The sequence below is a fragment of the Populus trichocarpa genome, chromosome 19 (assembly GCF_000002775.5).
Source record: "Populus trichocarpa isolate Nisqually-1 chromosome 19, P.trichocarpa_v4.1, whole genome shotgun sequence".
In the NCBI taxonomy this organism is placed as follows: Eukaryota; Viridiplantae; Streptophyta; class Magnoliopsida; order Malpighiales; family Salicaceae; genus Populus; species Populus trichocarpa.
In genome coordinates, this window is record NC_037303.2 from 7,066,323 (window position 1) to 7,085,283 (window position 18,961).

The 18,961-nt window shown below is 31.9% G+C and overlaps 1 pseudogene; it reads left to right on the plus strand.

The window, feature by feature from the left end:
* The first annotated feature begins 9,246 nt into the window (after positions 1-9,246).
* LOC7453560 (protein TORMOZ EMBRYO DEFECTIVE-like) lies at positions 9,247-17,057 on the plus strand (annotated as a pseudogene).
* Positions 17,058-18,961: the final 1,904 nt, after the last annotated feature.

Sequence of the window (18,961 nt, forward strand, 5' to 3'; positions counted from 1 at the left end):
TTTATAATGTAGATAAAGTCTTGAAATAAATACATTATTAAGGTAAGCATATTTCATTCCTAAAGCCTATAGTTTTTTTTTTAATTTATTGAATATATTTTATTGTTGTATTGGCATAATAATTGAATAATTTGTTGAATTGTAATTGTTAATGTTGAATTTACCTTAGAATTATTAATTGAATATGTTGGAATAATTAGTAATTTTAATCTATTCTTGCATGATTTGTGTTTAATTATTTCCATTAATTTTAATTGTTAGTCTAGAGTTATTTTTGAATTTATTGAATATATTTTATTGTTTGTATTTACATAATGATTGAATAATTTGTTGAATTGTAATTGTTAATGTTGAATTTACCTTTTAATTAGTAATTGAATATGTTGGAATAATTAGTAATTTTAATCTATTCTTGCATGATTTGTGTTTAATTATTTTCATTGATTTTAATTGTTAGTCTAGAGTTTTTTTTTAATTTATTGAATATATTTTATTGTTTGTATTTCCATAATAATTGAATAATTTGTTGAATTGTAATTGTTAATATTGAATTTACCTTGTAATTAGTATGAATGTTATTTGTATAGATGTTATGTTATATACAATATTAGTATAGATGAGGTCAATTAGTTGTGGCTATTGTCAATATTTGCAGATTTGTGGATTTGGGTAGTATCCAGTATAGGGGAGGTGCTGTCAAATTTTTTTTAACATTCGAATTTAATTATATAATTATTCGTATAAATTTGTGTAGATGCGTAGAACAAAATCCACAGCTCGTCGCTCACGTATGGTTGTAGCTAGTTCTTCTAGCAGCGAGGATGACATATCCTTAGGTGCCTCTCAAGAAGAGGCACCTACGCCACCTGCGCCGTCAACCGATGCTGCCTCTTCCAGCGCGGTTTCACAGCGCAGAGGCGGCGTGCCTTCGCAGCGAAATCAATTCACCCGCAAGTACGAGGCACAGTAGAAGTACGACCTTTCAATGTAAGTTTGTTAAGGTTTTAGTTTTTTTTTAATTATAACATAATTTATGAACAACTAATCAATATTTTATTAATTTAATTTATTTTCAGGTTCACAAACATTGAGGCCGCTCGAGTAATATCCTCGGTGTTTAAATTGTCGATGGAGATTCCATTATTTCAATGGAGTCAGGTATCCAGACATCCTGAATGGATACCTCAAATCGATGCATGGTTTGACAGATTTGAGGTTGATGTTAATTTCTAATTTCCAGCTTATTTCTAATAATTTATTAATATAATTTTAAATAAATTATTATTTTTATTTACCTAATTATTTATACACAGGACAAATTCGCCTGGGACAGTGCGCATGACAAAGTTGTGAGGAGGGTGTGGGAAAATCACGCGGCAACTAGGTAACATAAAAAACAATACAAGATTTTTTTAGAAAAAAATTTATGTTTCAAAATCTAATTTCTGGCTATGAAAGTAGGTCGCGTGATTTTTGGTATGAAGCACAAAAAAAGACAAAAAAAACCGCGAGAGATAAGGGTCTCCAAGGCTGGAACGAGGTGGCGGTTTGGAGGGATTTCAAACCGATATACATCCCAGCAGATATATGGCCGCTCTATCTTGAGCACGTGATGTCTGAGCGGTTCACACAACGCTCACAGTCCGGTGCTGGCAACCGGAATCGGCCAATTCATGGCTCGATGACAACACACACTGGCGGCTCCATTCCGTTTGCTGCACATGCGAAATGGATGGTAAGATTAATTTAAATGAAATATATCGTTAAATTAATTTATTGCTAATTAATTTTTTTTAATTATAGGCTACGTCTTTTGGACGTGAGCCGAGCCCGATGGAGCTGTTTGTTGAGACACACGTGCGAAGTTAAGACCGCCAAAAGGGGGCGCAACAGTTCGTTGACAACCGTGCTCAACACTTTGTGGTATGTTTGTTCAACCATTTTATTTTGTAAGTTATTATTTTTATTGAATTGAATATGATGATTACTTTTTTCATTTTCAGGAGACCTATAATAGCTGATTGAGGGAGAGATATGGGGACGATCCTTTGACCCATCCGAAATTCAATCCGGATTTGTGGATGGAGGTTGGATCGTCCGGTGAACCCGATAAAAATCGGGTTTACGGTCTCTCCAACACTACGGCCTAGAACTTGGAGGCGGCCCGTAGTGTCTCAACCGTTGGGAGCTCCCAATCAGTATCGAGCACCCAATCTAAGGAGTTTGTGGCCTTGAAGCAACACACGGCTCAGCTCACCGAAAAATACAACCACCTATCGGCGGAGCATACAGAACTCAAAGCAAATCATGAACAGCTTCTCCAAATAGTCATGAACCCATCACAGAGTGGTGATCCATGTGTGCCTCCTCTTTTTTGGCCGTATAACAACCAGCCTCCTCCTCCTCCTCCTCCAGCTCTACCATTATGTTAATTTCTAATGAATATTATTTAATTTAATATTTTTTTTGAAACACATTCAGTTTGTAATGAATATTATTTAACTTTATTTTTTTTTATGTTTAATAAAAATTTTATTTGCATAATTGGTTTTTTTTACTATTAATTTATATAATTTTTATATTATTTATTCTAAATAACTTTTTTTAAAAATATTTAAACATACTCACTGAGGGTTTTACCGACAGAATTTATCCGTCGGCATTTGACAGAGAGCGGGGAAATTTCAATTTTAGCGTTAATCTGTCGGCATTTCACAGTGTCTTGGTGCAAATTTCACAATCATCGACGATCTTACCGACGGAAATAATATGTCGGTATTTCACACACTCACCGATGGAATAAATCCGATGGTATATTTCAAGCAGGAATTTTTTTTTGCGCGTAATTTCCGTCTGTAAAACCATCGGCAAATGTTTTTTTTTTTACTGACTAATTTAGCGACGGAATGAGGTATTGCCGACTAAAGGAACGCCAACAGAAGTTTTTTGTCGGTGATGTTGTCGATAAAAATATTACCGACGAACTCTGAATCACAGATCTACGAAATATTTCCGTCGGTAAAACTGTGAAATCTTGTAGTGTTAAAAATAAGGAGCTAAACAAGGGATTAGGGACGTATTAATTTAACATTAGTTACCAGTGGTAATATTATCGATATTAGTACTCTCCAAGTCATCAAAAATTCCATTTTCATCAATAATCTTGCTATCAGGATTTACCCGAGCATTTTTTAGATGACATAACAATGTCAAAAGGGATTTGATCATCCTTCTATAAATTAAACCCCATTTTCATGAAGACATCATCTGCTTCACTTAAGTCGTTCAGAGACCCCATGTTAGCATTAACTTGAACATGAGAGGGAAGCTTTCCTTCCTCAATAATCACAACAATCTGCTTCTTATTAGTGGGGGACGATGATGTAGCATCCAAGGATGATTTAGAAGAACTAGGTTTTAAATCGGAAAACAGTAGAGGGTTTAGGTTGGTTTGTGGTTGGACTAGCACCAAGCACCATGGGCTTTTTGAGTCGGGGGTTTATTGGGTTTCACCCCATGTATCATATTTTAACGCGACATAATTATCAGTGTTAATAAACGCTCTGTAACATGTCCGGTACGTAATTTAAAGCAAAATGTTGCCATCCAAGTAAAAAAATTTGATATTAGAGGGTTAATTATATTGTACATCCTATTGTATTTTCTATCTGTTTAAAAGATTTTTCTTTTCTATTTTTTCTGTTTTAATATCATCTTTATATATTATATTTTCAATATTTTTACACACATGCCTACATCAATTTTCAATAATATATATTTTAGTCTTTAAATTTTTTTGAAAAATTTATTTTTATCCCTATATTTTATTTTTATTAAAAATAAGCCTATTCAAAGTTATTTTTTCCATCATAATTTACAATAAATAGGATTTTGCACTTGAATGAATTTAATTTTATCATAAACTCGATCAAAATTAATTAAATAATTTAAATGAGTTAATAAGAAAGGCAAATGTTAATTAGAAAATCTGGAATATACTGAGGATAATGTATTAGCAAGGTGAACATAAAGAAGTTCATATATTATGGTCAATTTTTTTATTTTTTTAAAATATTTTTCTAGTTAAAAAAATGAGATAAAAAAAGAGAACGGTAATCAAATTCTCATAATACATATATGATGTTATAGAAGAAATATATATATCTATGATAATATGGGTAAATAAAAACAAAATCAAAATAAAAATAATTCAATAACCTAACAAAAACAACAACAACGCGCTGCGAACTTCTTTTTCAAAGAATTAGAAAAATAAATTAAGAAAACAAAAGAAGTAAAATTTAATAATAAATATATGATATTACAAAAAAACAATAGTACTTTTTTACATGCGTATTTAACTCTTAGTAACTTTCATATCAACCCATTTAAATTATTCATCTAATGTTGACCAAATTTACAATTTAACATGTAGGGAATTTATTTTAAAAACACCTCAATCTAGGGACTAAATTGCATTTAATATAATATGTGATGACCAAAAAAAATTTTAATTTAGGAATTATCTATAACAAAAACAAAACATAAGGATCAAAGTAAAACTTATAAAAAATATTTTGTAAGTAAATGACATGTGTCAATTTTTAATTTCATAGAATATTAGATCCAGGAACAGGGAGTTTATGGCTAATCTAGATACTATCATTTAGCTATTGTAGCAAGTCAAAACTAACTAGGATAGTATAGAAGATATTTTAGAGATTTAGAGATTTAAAAAGATCTATTTATAGGTCAGCATTATAAGAGGCTATAGAAGATCCTAACATTGTCATAATTGGTCATTTATAAGATAAAAAAGAATGAATGAATCTTGTAGAATTTCTAATAAATTATTCGATTTCTTTCAAAAACATATGATTATTAATCTACTTTATATCATTTTAAAATATCAAAAAATATCTAGAAAATATTTAGAAAATCAGTCTGATTTTATTTTTGTTTGTTCTGTTTAAAGAAAGGAAGGATTCATGTAATCTTAAGAAGTTATAAAATAATAATAATAAAAAAACAGTGTTAAATATAACATAAAGAATACAAAAACATACAAAAGTAACTTTTCCACCCGTGGAGGGCATTGAATATAACAATGTGAAGATTCTCAAAAAATTTCAAAATCTCTATTGTTTATAATTAACTTCGCATGATCAATAACCAAATTATAGAAGAAACTTCGTATGGATTAACAAGGACTAGTGAGTAACTTTCTTTACCATTTCTAAACAAAATAGTTAAATATAACTTCATTATTGTAGTTTATCAAAAATAATTAATTAGTAATCATGATCTTAGAAATTAAATATGCTTTCTTGTAAATTTATAACTTAATTAATTTCATAAATTTATTTTTTTTATTTTTTAAATAAGCAGATATATTTTAGAGCCATATATATTAGCAAAAAACTAAAAAGTATGACTCATTATCTCAGAAATTAAATATGCTTTCATGTAAATTTATAACTTAATCAATTTCATCATTTTTATTTTTTTTATTTTTTAAAAATAAATATATAATTTTTTGGAGCCATATATATTAGCAAAATACTAAAGAGTATGATTAAATTACTATAACCACACCCACAAAACACTATTAATTTGAAATAGTGTTTTTTCACCCTTCAAACACTCATTCTTCTTCTTCTTTTTTATTCTTTTTAATATTATATTGTTTTGAGAATTATACTTCATAATATTTTTTTATTTTCTTTGTATTAGATTATATATCAGTCTCATGGATTTTTTTTTTCTAGATTTTAACCTACAACATTAGATTTGTTAGAAACGAGCTTCATAATTTTTTAATTTGTTTTTTATGAATTTGTCATGATTTTATTATCCAGATCACATGTTCAATAAGTTAACCTAGATTTACTCAAGTCGTCTTTTTTTACTACCTTTTCTAGTTGATTTTTTTTATTTCATCATTTAACATTGATTTGGTTGGAAATTGTGCTGCATAATTGTTTTTTATTTGCTTTTTATGAGATTATCTTGACCTCATGATCCAAGGCTCGAGTTTGATATGTTGATCCAGGTTGACTTGATTTATTTTTTTGGATTCTTTTTTAATTGAATAATTATTTTCCTCAATTTCACCCTCCAACAACTTATTTTTTTTTAGTTTTTTTTTCAATTTCATCCTTCAACATTAGGATATTTAAGAATTGAAATTCATGATTTTTCTTCAATTTTCTTTTTGTATAGTTATCCGAATCTCATAGGTTTATTTTTTTTTCTTTTTAATTTTAACCTTCGGTACTAGATATGTTGGAAATGGAACTTTGTAAATTGTTTTATTTGCTTTCGATGAAGTTATCTCAGTCTCATAACTCAATTCGTGAGTTTAACAGGTTAACCTAAATTGACTCAAATTATTTTTTCAAATTGATTTTTTTTTTCAATTTCATCATTCAGCATGAGTTGATTGGAAACTAGGCTTTGTAATTTTTTTTAATTTTCTTTCTTTAGGTTTATCCCAATCTCATGACCCGGGTCATGGGTTTGGCGGATTGACTTGTGTTTACTCTGTTTATTTTTTATTCCTTTCTAATTAAAAAAAAATTTTGGGCTTCATAATTGTTTTTTTATTTGTATCTATGGAGTTATCCCATTTCAAGATCCAAGTCGCAAGTTTTGTAGGTTGGTCCGGGTTGACTTGATTTCTTTTTCATATATTTTTTTAATTGAATATATATATAATTTCACCCTCCAGCAACTTAATCTTTTTTTTGAAGGTTTTTTTTTTAATTTTATCTTTCAATATTAGGTTGTTTAAGAATTGAACTTCATTATTTTTTTCAATTTGCTTTTTGTGGAATTATCCTAGCCTCATGGAAATTTTTTTCCTTTTCAATTTCAATCTTCAATATTGGATTTGTTGAAAATGGAGCATTGTAATTTTTTTTATTTGCTTTTTATAAAATCATCGGTCTCATGACCCAACTCATAAGTTTAACAGCTTAACCCAAATTGACTTGGGTCATTTTTTTGTTGCTTTTTCTAATTTTTTTTTTCAATTTCATCATTCAATATGGGTTGGTTGGAAATTGAGCTTCGTCATATTTTCTGATTTGCTTTTTATAAGGTTATTCCGATCTCATAACTCAGGTCGTGGGTTTGGCAGGTTGACCTGAGTTTATTTTGTTCAATTTTTGTACCTTTTTTTAATTGAATATTTTTTAATTGGATTTCATAATTCTTTTATTTGATTTTTATGAGGTTATCCCAATCTTATGACCTAGACGCAGGGTTAGTACATTGGTTTGGGTTGACTTTGTTTATTTTTTGGGCCCTTTTTAATTGAATATTTTTTTTTTCAATTTCATCATTCAATATTAGGTTGTTTGAGAATTAAGCTTCATAATTGTTTTCAATTTTCTTTCTATAGAGTTATTCCGGCCTCATGGATTTAGTTATTTTTCTTGATTTTAACTTTCAACACTAGATTTGTTGGAAATTGAGCTTCGTGATTTTTTAATATGTTTTTTCATGAGTTTAATAAGTTAGTCAAGTTGACTTGTTTTTTTTCATCCTTTAAAGGGTTGATTGAAAATTGGGTTTTGTGAATTTTTTTTATTTGGTTTTTATGTAGTTATCCCGATTTCATGACCTAGGTTGCAAGTTTGGTAGGTTAACTCAAGTTCACAAGCAGGATTAACACAATCCTAGAAAGCTAAAAATCAATTTTAATAAAAGAGTGTGACACAACAATTACCTTTGACTGATGCGCCAACATTATTGGAACATGAACCCCCATCCAATAATTAGCAAATCACAAATGATAAGTATAAAGAAAAACACCGGAAAATCAATTATACTTTGATAAGTTCGATTGTTCTTTGTTTAGATAAAGAAAAAAACGTGTTGCTCCAAGAAAAACACTAATTTTATTCATTAATCCATGGCTGAAAAAGCAAATCTAAATACACGCTAAATAATCCTATTTATACGAGATATAAACATCATAAACAAGTATGGAAAATAATAAAACAGTACTAAGCTAAATAGGAAAAAGAATCTTAAATCAATTAGTAAAAAGAATCCTAAATTGAAAAAAATGCAATTTTCAAATCGTATCTTCTAGAGCTTATTACAAGGCCTTTCCCATGTCTTATTGATCTAAATGTTTTACTTAATATAAAACAAGATCTCCAAAAACTTACGGTAAAATTTCAGCCCAATCGAATGATTGGATAAAAAATTATACTTATTAGCGTAAAACTATGCAATAAAAAAAATCAGCCTAAAACCGACTTTAACTCTCCTAAATAAACATGAAAATCCTTGTAATAGCCGCTGCTCGTTAGTTTCCTTGTAGAAGATGCAAGCTCTCAAAACATTTTACAATTAAATACCATTAACCCTTATTTTATTGTCTACTAGGATAAATAAAGAATCATTTTAAAAAATAATTTAGGAATATTAAAGGAATCCTTAACACACCCAGTAATTATATTGTTGCCCATCAAAGATACTTGTAGAACTAGAAAGCTCCAAAAAATTAAGCTGCTGAATATGTATCATTAGAAAAAAAATCTTTTCAAAATAAAAAGTTCACAAATAAAATAACAACATATAACAAAAATTCATACAACACCTTCTAAGCTGTATTGTGATGCTTTTCTGAATTCTGATTGACTTAAGATTTCAATCCAATATAGAACAATACTTATGGACATTTCTGGTAAATTTTTTAGCTCAATTTAATAGTCAAATTAAGAGTTATGTTTGTTAGTGTAAAACTAGACAATAGATAACATTATACTAAAATTTGAACTTGATTTTTCAATGCTTGCATGGATCGTGTCACTCGGGTAGGTTTTTTTTTGTCATTTGATTTAATATTTTTTTAATTTTATCTTTCAACATTAAGTTAATTAAAAATTTACCTTTATAATTTATTTTGATTTGCTTTTCATAAGGTTATTATGATCTCATTATTATTGTTTTAGTATTTAAAAACAAATAACATTCAATATATCTCCTTATTATTATTTTAAAAAAACATCATCTAATATATATCATTTGAGTTTATAAATTGACAACTCTTAAATATTTTTTTATATTAAAAAAATAATTCTATCGGCAGCTGAGGGCGTTACTATTAAATTGAGTATGATGAACACTAGTCAAGGGCCTATATAATTAATATTTGATATTATAGGGATTAATTACTTTATTTTGATAAACTACAGGAACTAAGTTATAAGTAACTCATGAAAATGGAAAATAGTTTTTGTGGGACCAACCAGACATGCAGCTGCTCCTTAAACCCTAATCACCTCTCTTTGCTTTTACCATTACAAAACCTGCCCTCCCATTCTCCTTCACCAAAAAATTTCTCTTCCAATCTTTCTTTCTTCTATTTAACATTAAACCATCAATCTAATTCTGCTTGCTTTGAACTTAACAACTCCCCATGTCCTCCTTACAGATAAAGAAAAACTACAGGTGAGTCCCTTCGCTGCAGCAGTTCTACAGCGGGGGCCCTTTTGCTGTCTCATCTGACGGTTCCTTCATTGCTTGCTCAAACGGGGACGCCATCAAGATTGTGGATTCACCAAACGCATCGATAAAAGCCAGCATAGAGGTCGATACAGATGCGGGTGTCACCGCCTTAGCTCTTAGCCCCGATGATAAATTTCTTTTTTCTGCTGGCCATAGCAGGCTTATAAGGGTCTGGGACTTGTCCACTTTCAAATGCGTCCGCTCTTGGAAGGCATGTTCGAATTCTTCATTTTTATTTTAACTGAAGTTAGAAATTGAGTTTTCTTCGATTAATGAGAGATTAGTGGCTTTCTTTTGGTTGTTTTGTTTGGTTTGATGTTTTGTTGCAATTTGGCAGGGCCATGATGGTCCTGTGATGGCCATGGCTTGCCATGCTTCTGGAGGATTGCTTGCAACTGCAGGAGCTGATAGGAAAGTACTTGTTTGGGATGTTGATGGTGGCTTCTGTACTCATTACTTTAAAGGGCATAAAGATGTCGTAACTACTCTCATGTTCCATCCTGATACCAATAAAACTCTGGTAAGTTCCATGCAAGTTATGACAACACTTCTTACCCGGTTGTTTTTGTTTAGCTTTATTCTTGCAAGATCTTTCACTTGTCCCAAGTCTGATGTTGATTTTGCAATAATTGGACAACATATAGATGGAATATAGGAGGTAATTAAAGACTAGAATTTATAGTTGATTTCAACCACTGCACAATACTTTTTTTTCTTTTATTGCTAACCTTAAAGCAAAGGGATTTTTCACGGAAATTAGATTCAGGGAATGTAGAGAAGCCATATGAGACTGTATAATTGTGTGTGCAGTAACTTGGTAGAGAAAGGGGACTGAAAGAATGAGGATTTACCAAAAATTATCTTGAAGCAGGGAGGTTTGCTGAAAGAGCCAGCTATGCTATTAAAAAACTCGCTACAAAACCCTATGAAAGAGGTTGGAGAGTTTAAGTTATATAAGCAATGCAAACTGGGTTATTGTGTCATGCCACTGTTAATTATAGGGATGTTTGTCATGGACGAAAAACAACAGAGCAAAGACCACAGAAAAGATAGGGATGTAACAATTCCTTGCTTGAAATCTTTACGAATGCCTACATCTTTTGACCAATTAATATACAAGTGTGAAGCGGAATTAGTTGGCTCCTGAGTAGAGTAATGTGATATTCTACCCTAATTTAATTGAATTTCTTTTCAGATTCTCCATAAGATTTATCTGGGCCTTTTTATTAAATTGGCTGGGCTGTATGTGTTTCAGTGGATCTTGAATCCAAATTCTGGATGGCCACAATATGAATGTGTCCTCTCAGCAATTTGCTGGCTAAAATAGTCTATACTTTTTCTTATATATATATTTTTAACATCAAATAGTCTATATAGTTAGAGCTTGAAATGGTTTATATTACTGAGTGATTTAATCTTTATGAAGAAAACATGATTTTCATCAACTCCTATGCCCTTAGTTATTGAGTCTATCTCTTACCTGTTGTATTAGCCGTTCTTTTTTGGCTGTTTTCTTACAGCTTTTCTCTGGAAGTGCTGATGCAACTGTAAGAGTTTGGGATCTTTTAGCAAAGAAGTGTTTCGCAACATTGGAAAGACATTTCTCATCCCTGACCTCTATGGCAGTGTCTGAAGATGGATGGACATTGCTTACTGCTGGAAGAGATAAGGTACAACTCAACTAATCTTGATAACATCATCTGAAACATGTAAAATTACTTCTTAAGTGCTGGATGTGCTCTAGTTTGCATCATGTTGAATTAGGTTTGCTTATTATGTTGTAGAGGTCCCTACTTGCATGTGGCATTATTGGCATATGCAAGCTGTTAACCAAAAACCTATGTCTTTGTGGCTTTAGGTTGTAAACTTGTGGCATCTTCATGACTATGTCTTCAAGATGACAATACCAACTTATGAAGTGCTGGAAGGTTTGTGTGTAGTTAAATCTGGGACCGAGTTAGCTTCATTTCTGGGTTCATGCAATCTGCAAAGTGGGAAGAGGAGAGACAGATCATCATCAATTTATTTTATCACAGTTGGTGAACGTGGACTTGTGTGAATGTGGGATTCTGAACGGTAATATAGGAATGCTTTTTAGTTAATTTATGTAAAATCAATCTACTGGGTGCTTTAGGCGCCTTGCATAAATTCTCTTTAATTCTGCTATTGAGATTGAAGTGCATGAATTTAATTCATTTTTGTTATTTGTTTGATTTGACAGTGCAGTTTGCTTGTATGAGCAAAAGTCCTCGGATGTTACTGTCTCCTCTGACACAGATGATTCACCGAGAGGCTTCACTGCTGCTGTTATCCTTCCCTTAGATCAAGGGTTACTTTGTGTGACTGTTGATCATCAGTTTCTGTTCTACTCACTAGTTGTACACCTGGAAGAGAAATTCAAGTTAATGCTGAGCAAGAGGCTTGTTGGGTATAACGAAGAGATTCTTGACATGAGGTTTCTGGGCGAGGAGGAAAAGTTTCTCGCTGTTGCTACAAATCTTGAACAGGTAAGTTGCTAGTTAATTTCTGTTACCTGATCATTTTATGTGCTGATATCCAGAGACTAGCAATTAATGTAGTTTACTTGGGAGTATGGTTTGGTTAGTTCGAGTTGTATATAACATTTTGTAGTTAACAGCTGCTGTATGCAGATGCTAAATACCTAGGATGATCACTGGATAAGTTATTGGCCAGAAAGAAATAGATGTTTCTTGATACATTGATCTTATAAGTATCTCTTGTATATTTCTCGTCCCACCCTCTCCTTTCCTTTAACATTCCCAAGTCCATGAATCTGTCTGGTTTTTGATATTCTATGCATACTGAACTTGGTTAAATTAGAGTGCTTGTTTGTCTATAATGCTGTCAATTTGAAATTCTATTTTGAAGTGTTGGCTCCTAATATGTGTCTCAATTTGCACAATGCAGGTTCAAGTGTATGACTTGGAATCTATGTCATGCTCCTATGTATTGGCAGGCCATACTGAAATTGTTTTGTGCCTCGACACCTGTGTATCAAGCTCAGGAAGGCCACTTCTTGTAACTGGAAGCAAGGATAACAGTGTAAGTTTCTTACCCCTCAACAAAATGTTGTTGTAGATTACATGTTTGTAGTTTTCCCTTCGCTTTGATTCATTAAAATAGTTGATAGGTATCTATTTAGGTGGTTGATCTTAACAACATGCTAGCTAGTTATTAGGTGTAGTCTCTATTTTCATTTGAATTTAGGCTAAATCTCTGATTCTGTTCTTTAAATAGGTAAGATTGTGGAATTCAGAGAGCATAAATTGCATTGGTGTTGGCATGGGACACATGGGAGGTGTTGGAGCTGTTGCTTTTTCAAAGAAGTGGAAGAATTTCTTTGTTAGTGGTAGTAGGTTAGCTCTTCCCCAGGCCATTCTATTGATTCAATATTTGGATTTCACATGATGATGCACCAGTTCCACAATGAACCACTCTGTGGTGGCCACATCGGAGAATGAGAAATTGTTATTGTTGAGAAATCATGTTACCCTATTTGATATGTATCTTTTTGTCTGAGAAATCAATCTAGTGTAATGATAGAGGTCTTGAGCCTCAGCCACATGTCACAACAGTCAGGCTTGAGTTCAAGGAACAGCCATTTCATGTAAAAATACTGAAGGGTAGGGCTGTCTCCAACAGATCACCATTTCATTGGGACTTAAATGGATACTGGCCTTTTTTTCTTTCCTTAGACTGATGCACATAGGAGTTTGGTTTGGTTCTCAATGTTGGCATATTTGTCATGTTTCTTGTTTTCTTCCTTGCCTAAATTTCTCCATCTTCTTATTGTTTTACAGGCACTGTTTGATTTAAACCAATCTGAGATTTTTCTTTTTTAAAACACTCATGCTGACATTTAGTTAACTCATAAATGACTGAATGTGACAATAACTCTATATGCTTTTCTGTTATTTTTTGGTTAGTATAATTGGATAATCTCTCTCTTTTTCCTAGACCTGATAATATCTCTTATTTTGGATGTCATGAAATATCCCTATACCTTTGGTTAGCGATCGTACCATCAAGGTGTGGAGTATAGATGGTATCTCAGATGATGCTGACCAACCTATAAATTTGAAAGCAAAAGCTGTGGTGGCAGCCCATGACAAGGATATAAATTCTCTGGCTATTGCACCAAATGATACTTTAGTTTGTAGCGGTTCACAGGTTAGGAACCTTCAAACCATTGCTTCTCTACACAGATTATATAACTTATTTCTGGTTAAATGATGAGTGGTGATTTGTTTTCAGGACCGGACAGCTTGTGTATGGAGGCTGCCAGATCTGGTATCTGTAGTTGTACTTAAAGGGCATAAAAGAGGAATATGGTCAGTAGAGTTTTCACCAGTTGATCAGTGTGTCATAACAGCATCTGGTGATAAAACAATAAAGATGTGGGCTATAGCTAATGGGTCATGCTTGAAAACATTTGAAGGACACACATCAAGTGTGTTAAGAGCATCATTTCTTACTCGTGGCACTCAATTTGTTTCGTGTGGTATGAGATTTATCCTGCTTTAGGGTGTGGTTTTTTTTTAATCTTATTTTTAATCGGCTTGAATACATATTATTAGGTGCTGATGGTTTGGTAAAGCTGTGGACAGTCAAAACAAATGAATGCATTGCTACATATGATCAACATGAGGACAAGGTAATGGATCAGTTTTTATTTTTTTGAACCAGTTGTCTCTCACTGAAGTTCTTTTTGGCTACATTTATGATTCTGGATATTGATGTGCAAAGAAACTGAAATATTATAGCATAGATTTTTCTAGAATTTTACAACAGCACAACTGTAAAAAAATTCTTGTGTTGGCTATCTGCATGCAAGTGGGAAGTAAGTTGGAAAACTGCATCAGTATTTACTTTATCGCATGTGCTGCTTGGGTGATGATCAATTTGTTGGGCCACAGAGGATTAAAGTTATCATATTAACCTTCATTTCATTTGTTTTCATACAGTATTTCCTTAGAATGCAGAAGTATATCTAAGTAGGACTGCAAAATGATCATCAATATCGGAGGTCAGGTTTTACCATTTTACTAGAAATCATTAAAGGTCAGGTTTGCACTGATGCATTAAACCTTTAGCGCTTTCAAAAGTAGAGATATGGGAGGATATGAATGAAAAGGGTACTCTTGTAACTTACTCAACGTGCCTTGACCTGGTTAGAGTTCGAGGGGAGCATGGCTGGTTTAGGAAAGGGTATGGATCTGAAATTAAATCTTATACTTTGATAATTCTTGGGGATTATTCAAGAAATATTTATTCCCTTAGGCTTTGATATTCCTTTTAGATAATTGAAACTAACACAAAAGTGTATTGATACGGGCTGAGTTAGATGTGTGAATGGGGAAAATACCAAGTCCATTTCTTAGATTTTGAGTTTTTATCTTAAAATAGTACCTGGTCCTTGAAAATCTAAGTTAGATGGGCTAGGAAGGTTGGTTAGCAAACTCAGCTAATTCATGATGAATCTCTTTTGCAAGAGTGCTTAAACCATTGCCACTTCGTAGTTATGTTTATAATAAATGAATTTCATTGATTGATTTATAAACATCCATGAACTCAGAAAAGAAAAGGTATAGGAATAGGATTTTTGACGGAACAGCACTAGATTTACAACCATCTCTTTCCAAAAACATTCATTTATAAATTTATCTTTCACATTTCTGCTTAGATACTTAAAAGATTCTGTTTTCTGGTGCTCGTCATCTGCTCATATGAGATTTTAATTTGCAGGTTTGGGCCTTGGCTATTGGAAGAAAGACAGAAATGTTTGCAACTGGTGGTGGTGATGCTGTTGTTAATCTGTGGTATGATTCAACTGCTTCAGATAAAGCGGAAGCTTTCCGTAAAGAGGTAAGCATGTCCAACTGTTTTGGTGTGCACTTTTTGTTTGTACTTGGCAAATTAGAACGAATTGTAGACCCTTATCAGTTGTAAAGTTTTATTTTCTTGGTCATACAATGCCTAATGTAGTAACTGTGTTGGATGTTTGCTAAAAGACAGATCGCTTGAATTTTTTTTTATAGTTTAATAATACTACTTGTTGGATATATCTAACTTGATATTTATGCAGGAGGAAGGGGTATTAAGAGGTCAAGAATTGGAAAATGCTGTGTTAGATGCTGACTACAATAAAGCTATCCAAATAGCTTTTGAACTTCACAGGCCTCATAAACTTTTCGAGTTGTTTGCTGAACTCTGCAGGTTAGCAATGATTTTACATAAATATGTGCCTGTACTTATTGTCTTCATGCTATCTCATTGTCTTATTCAAATATCCTGCAGGAAGGATGGCGGCAATCAGATAGAGACAGCCCTCCGAGCTCTTGGCAAGGAAGAAATTCATCTACTTTTTGAGTATATTCGTGAGTGGAATACAAAGCCAAAATTTTGTCATGTTGCACAATATGTTTTGTTTGGAGTTTTCAACATCTTTCCTCCCACTGAGATTCTTGAGGTGATTATCTGACTTGTCCTTATTTCAATTTTTTGTGCAAGCATGCACCCACATGCATAACAAGCAATTCACTGGATTCTGTAATAAGCTCTCATGGCTCAACCATTTCAGTTGAACTAGTGATGGTTAACAGCAAGCTTCACATCATAGGCTTCTAGTTACTACTAGTTAAGTATGAGGCCACCCATTGTGTAGGTACTCTTATACACCAGATTTTGAAAGTAGAACAATCCAAATATTGAAGTCTGTTTAAAAGCATTTAGTTTTTTCTTTGGTTTAGTGAAAAGTCTAATAAGGTGTGCCACAATTTGCTTTGGGAACATAATTAAGTGGTAGCTGCAAGGGATAATTCTACTGCTCAAAACTTCACGGGGTCTGACATTTTGCTGTTTTGCCTTATTTTTGCATAAAAATGAAATCAATAAAAAATCACTTAATCTTTTTACAATGTTTAGATAAGAGGCATTGGGGAACTTCTTGAAGGTCTTATCCCATATTCCCAGAGGCATTTCAGCAGGATTGACAGGCTTGTGAGAAGCACCTTTTTGCTCGACTACACCCTACATGGAATGTCAGTTATTGAACCAGATACTAATGCAACAGAAATGAATGATGCTGATAATAAGCTTTTAGTAGAAAAAGGTGATCAAGAGCAAGAGTTGACTTCAGAAATGTTGAAAGAGAAGGCTCTCTCAAAGAAACGGAAACCAAACAAATCTAAAGATACTTCACGTAAGAAAGTCAAGGGTGCTGCTTACACAAGTCTAGCTCCAATTCCGTTGAAGGTATAGATGCATAGCACAATTCATATGGCTGCAGCACTTTGATCTATTTGTTTTGGCTTACAAATTGGGGTTTTGCTTTTACTGAAGATAATATTTTTGACCAAAGATAATTGAAGAGAATGTGTTCCATATTTCCTCAAAAAATTTAAAATAGGTTTTAAATTCCACACTAGCTTAATTCAATTTTGTAGATGACATGCACTCATTGTAACATAGACGTGTGCAAAATCAAGTTTCTACGAGAGCATGTTGACTCATTGCTTTTTGACTCGTCTATGTAAGGGTGGTACAAGAAAGTGTTTGTTTCCTTTCATGGGCATGAGTTTAAAGGAGTATTGGAAAGACTGATAGTAATTGTTTTTAAAATTATTTTTTGATTAGAAATATATTAAAATAATTTTTTTTTATTGTTTTATATTAGTATATTAAAACGATCTAAAAAAATTAATTTTTTTTAATAGAAAGCAGATTGAACTACCAGCCAAACACATCCTAAACTGATGGAATGCTAATATTATTGCTGTAGTGAACGTTATTATCTGGAGCCTGGAAGTCGATTTTGATTTTTGTTTCTGTTAATTTTAATTGCACACGATGTCTGTTCTTATAGCTATATGAAAATAGTCAGCCAAATTCATGTTTGTTGTCACAAGTTTGTCAAGTTATGGATGTGACTTAGTTTTATGTCATGGAAAAATGAAGTGTTAACACTTTCATTTACGCAACTCGTTTCTAGAGAATGAGTATACTGAAGTTATGGGTAGAGATAGATGTTTGTGGAAGGTTTTCTGCTCAGTGTTTCTGGGCATTCACTAAAGACAAAAAGCTTCAGAGACAGAGTAAATGTTTTTCAAGGAGGGTTTATGTATGACTATAATTACATTCAAGATTTTCTCAGGAAAGAATTTGAGATGCTAAGGTGGCTTTTGTTAGTGGGAAATCTTTGTATTCTTAATTTTATTTTTATAAGAAAAGGAAAAATAAAGAAAACAACTTTTATTGAAAATGTTGTTTTTCAAATTTCTTTATTATAAAAATAAGGTATCATTTGATTATTTAATTTCTTTATATCCATTTCTATTATTTTTAAAATTAGCAAAACAACGTTCTTTCTTGTTTTTATTTTATAATATTTTTATTCATTAAGTATTTCCCTTAATTTCCATAGAGATTTTTTCATTGAATAATTAAGAAAACTATATATGGAAACTACAAAAATAATTTCTGAAAGACCTACGCAAGCATCCTTGCGTTTTGTAAGCTAGGAATCTCAAATTTCTAGAAATTCTTGCATGTTTTGGGAATTTAAATAGTTCACAAGGCTAGAATAAAAATTACAAGGCTAGGAATCCGATTCTTATCTAAAATAAAAGGAACTTAAGATGGCATGCCATAATATCTTTCTATTCTTCTTTAAACTTAAATGCTCTCAAATGTTATATTAAGTTTAGTAGACCCCACTATATATATATATATATATATATATATATATATATATATATATATAATGTTTATTATACTGTCAAAACTATCATAAGCCAATTCGTGTTTCAACCAATATTAAATCTTATTTTTAAATTATTTTAAGGATACACTACATGACGCCAATTTCTTAAAATCTGTTTTAAGTAAATAATATATTTGTGAAATTAGATATTTTAAGTTCTCATTAATTTTCAATGATGAACCAAACATAATAAGTATATATTATTAAAAAATTGCACTTTCCACTAAACACAAATATCACATTTACAAGAGAATATCTAAAAATATGCATAATAAACGCTCCCTTAGAATAAAATAAAAGAACTTAAAAACTATAATTTTATTATTTTAAACTACAAAAATTAAAAATTATGTACGCTTGCAATCCATTTTTTTTTTTTCCAGGGTTGTATTTCACTGGAATCCGACGAGTAGAGGAAACCAATGGACGCATCGTACGAAGCCTTCCCTTCTCATTTTTTATTTTTTTTCCTTATGTGGCCGAGCTTGGTGCCACCGTGCATGTACGGGCCTGTGTACAAGGCCTACATGTGTGAGCCCGGCGCCCTGGTTCATTTCCTTGAGTAACTCTTTTCCATAATATATTTTTTAAAAACAATTTTAGAAATGAAAAATATTAAAAGATTTATAAATTTCTCTAACTTCTGTTCCCTTT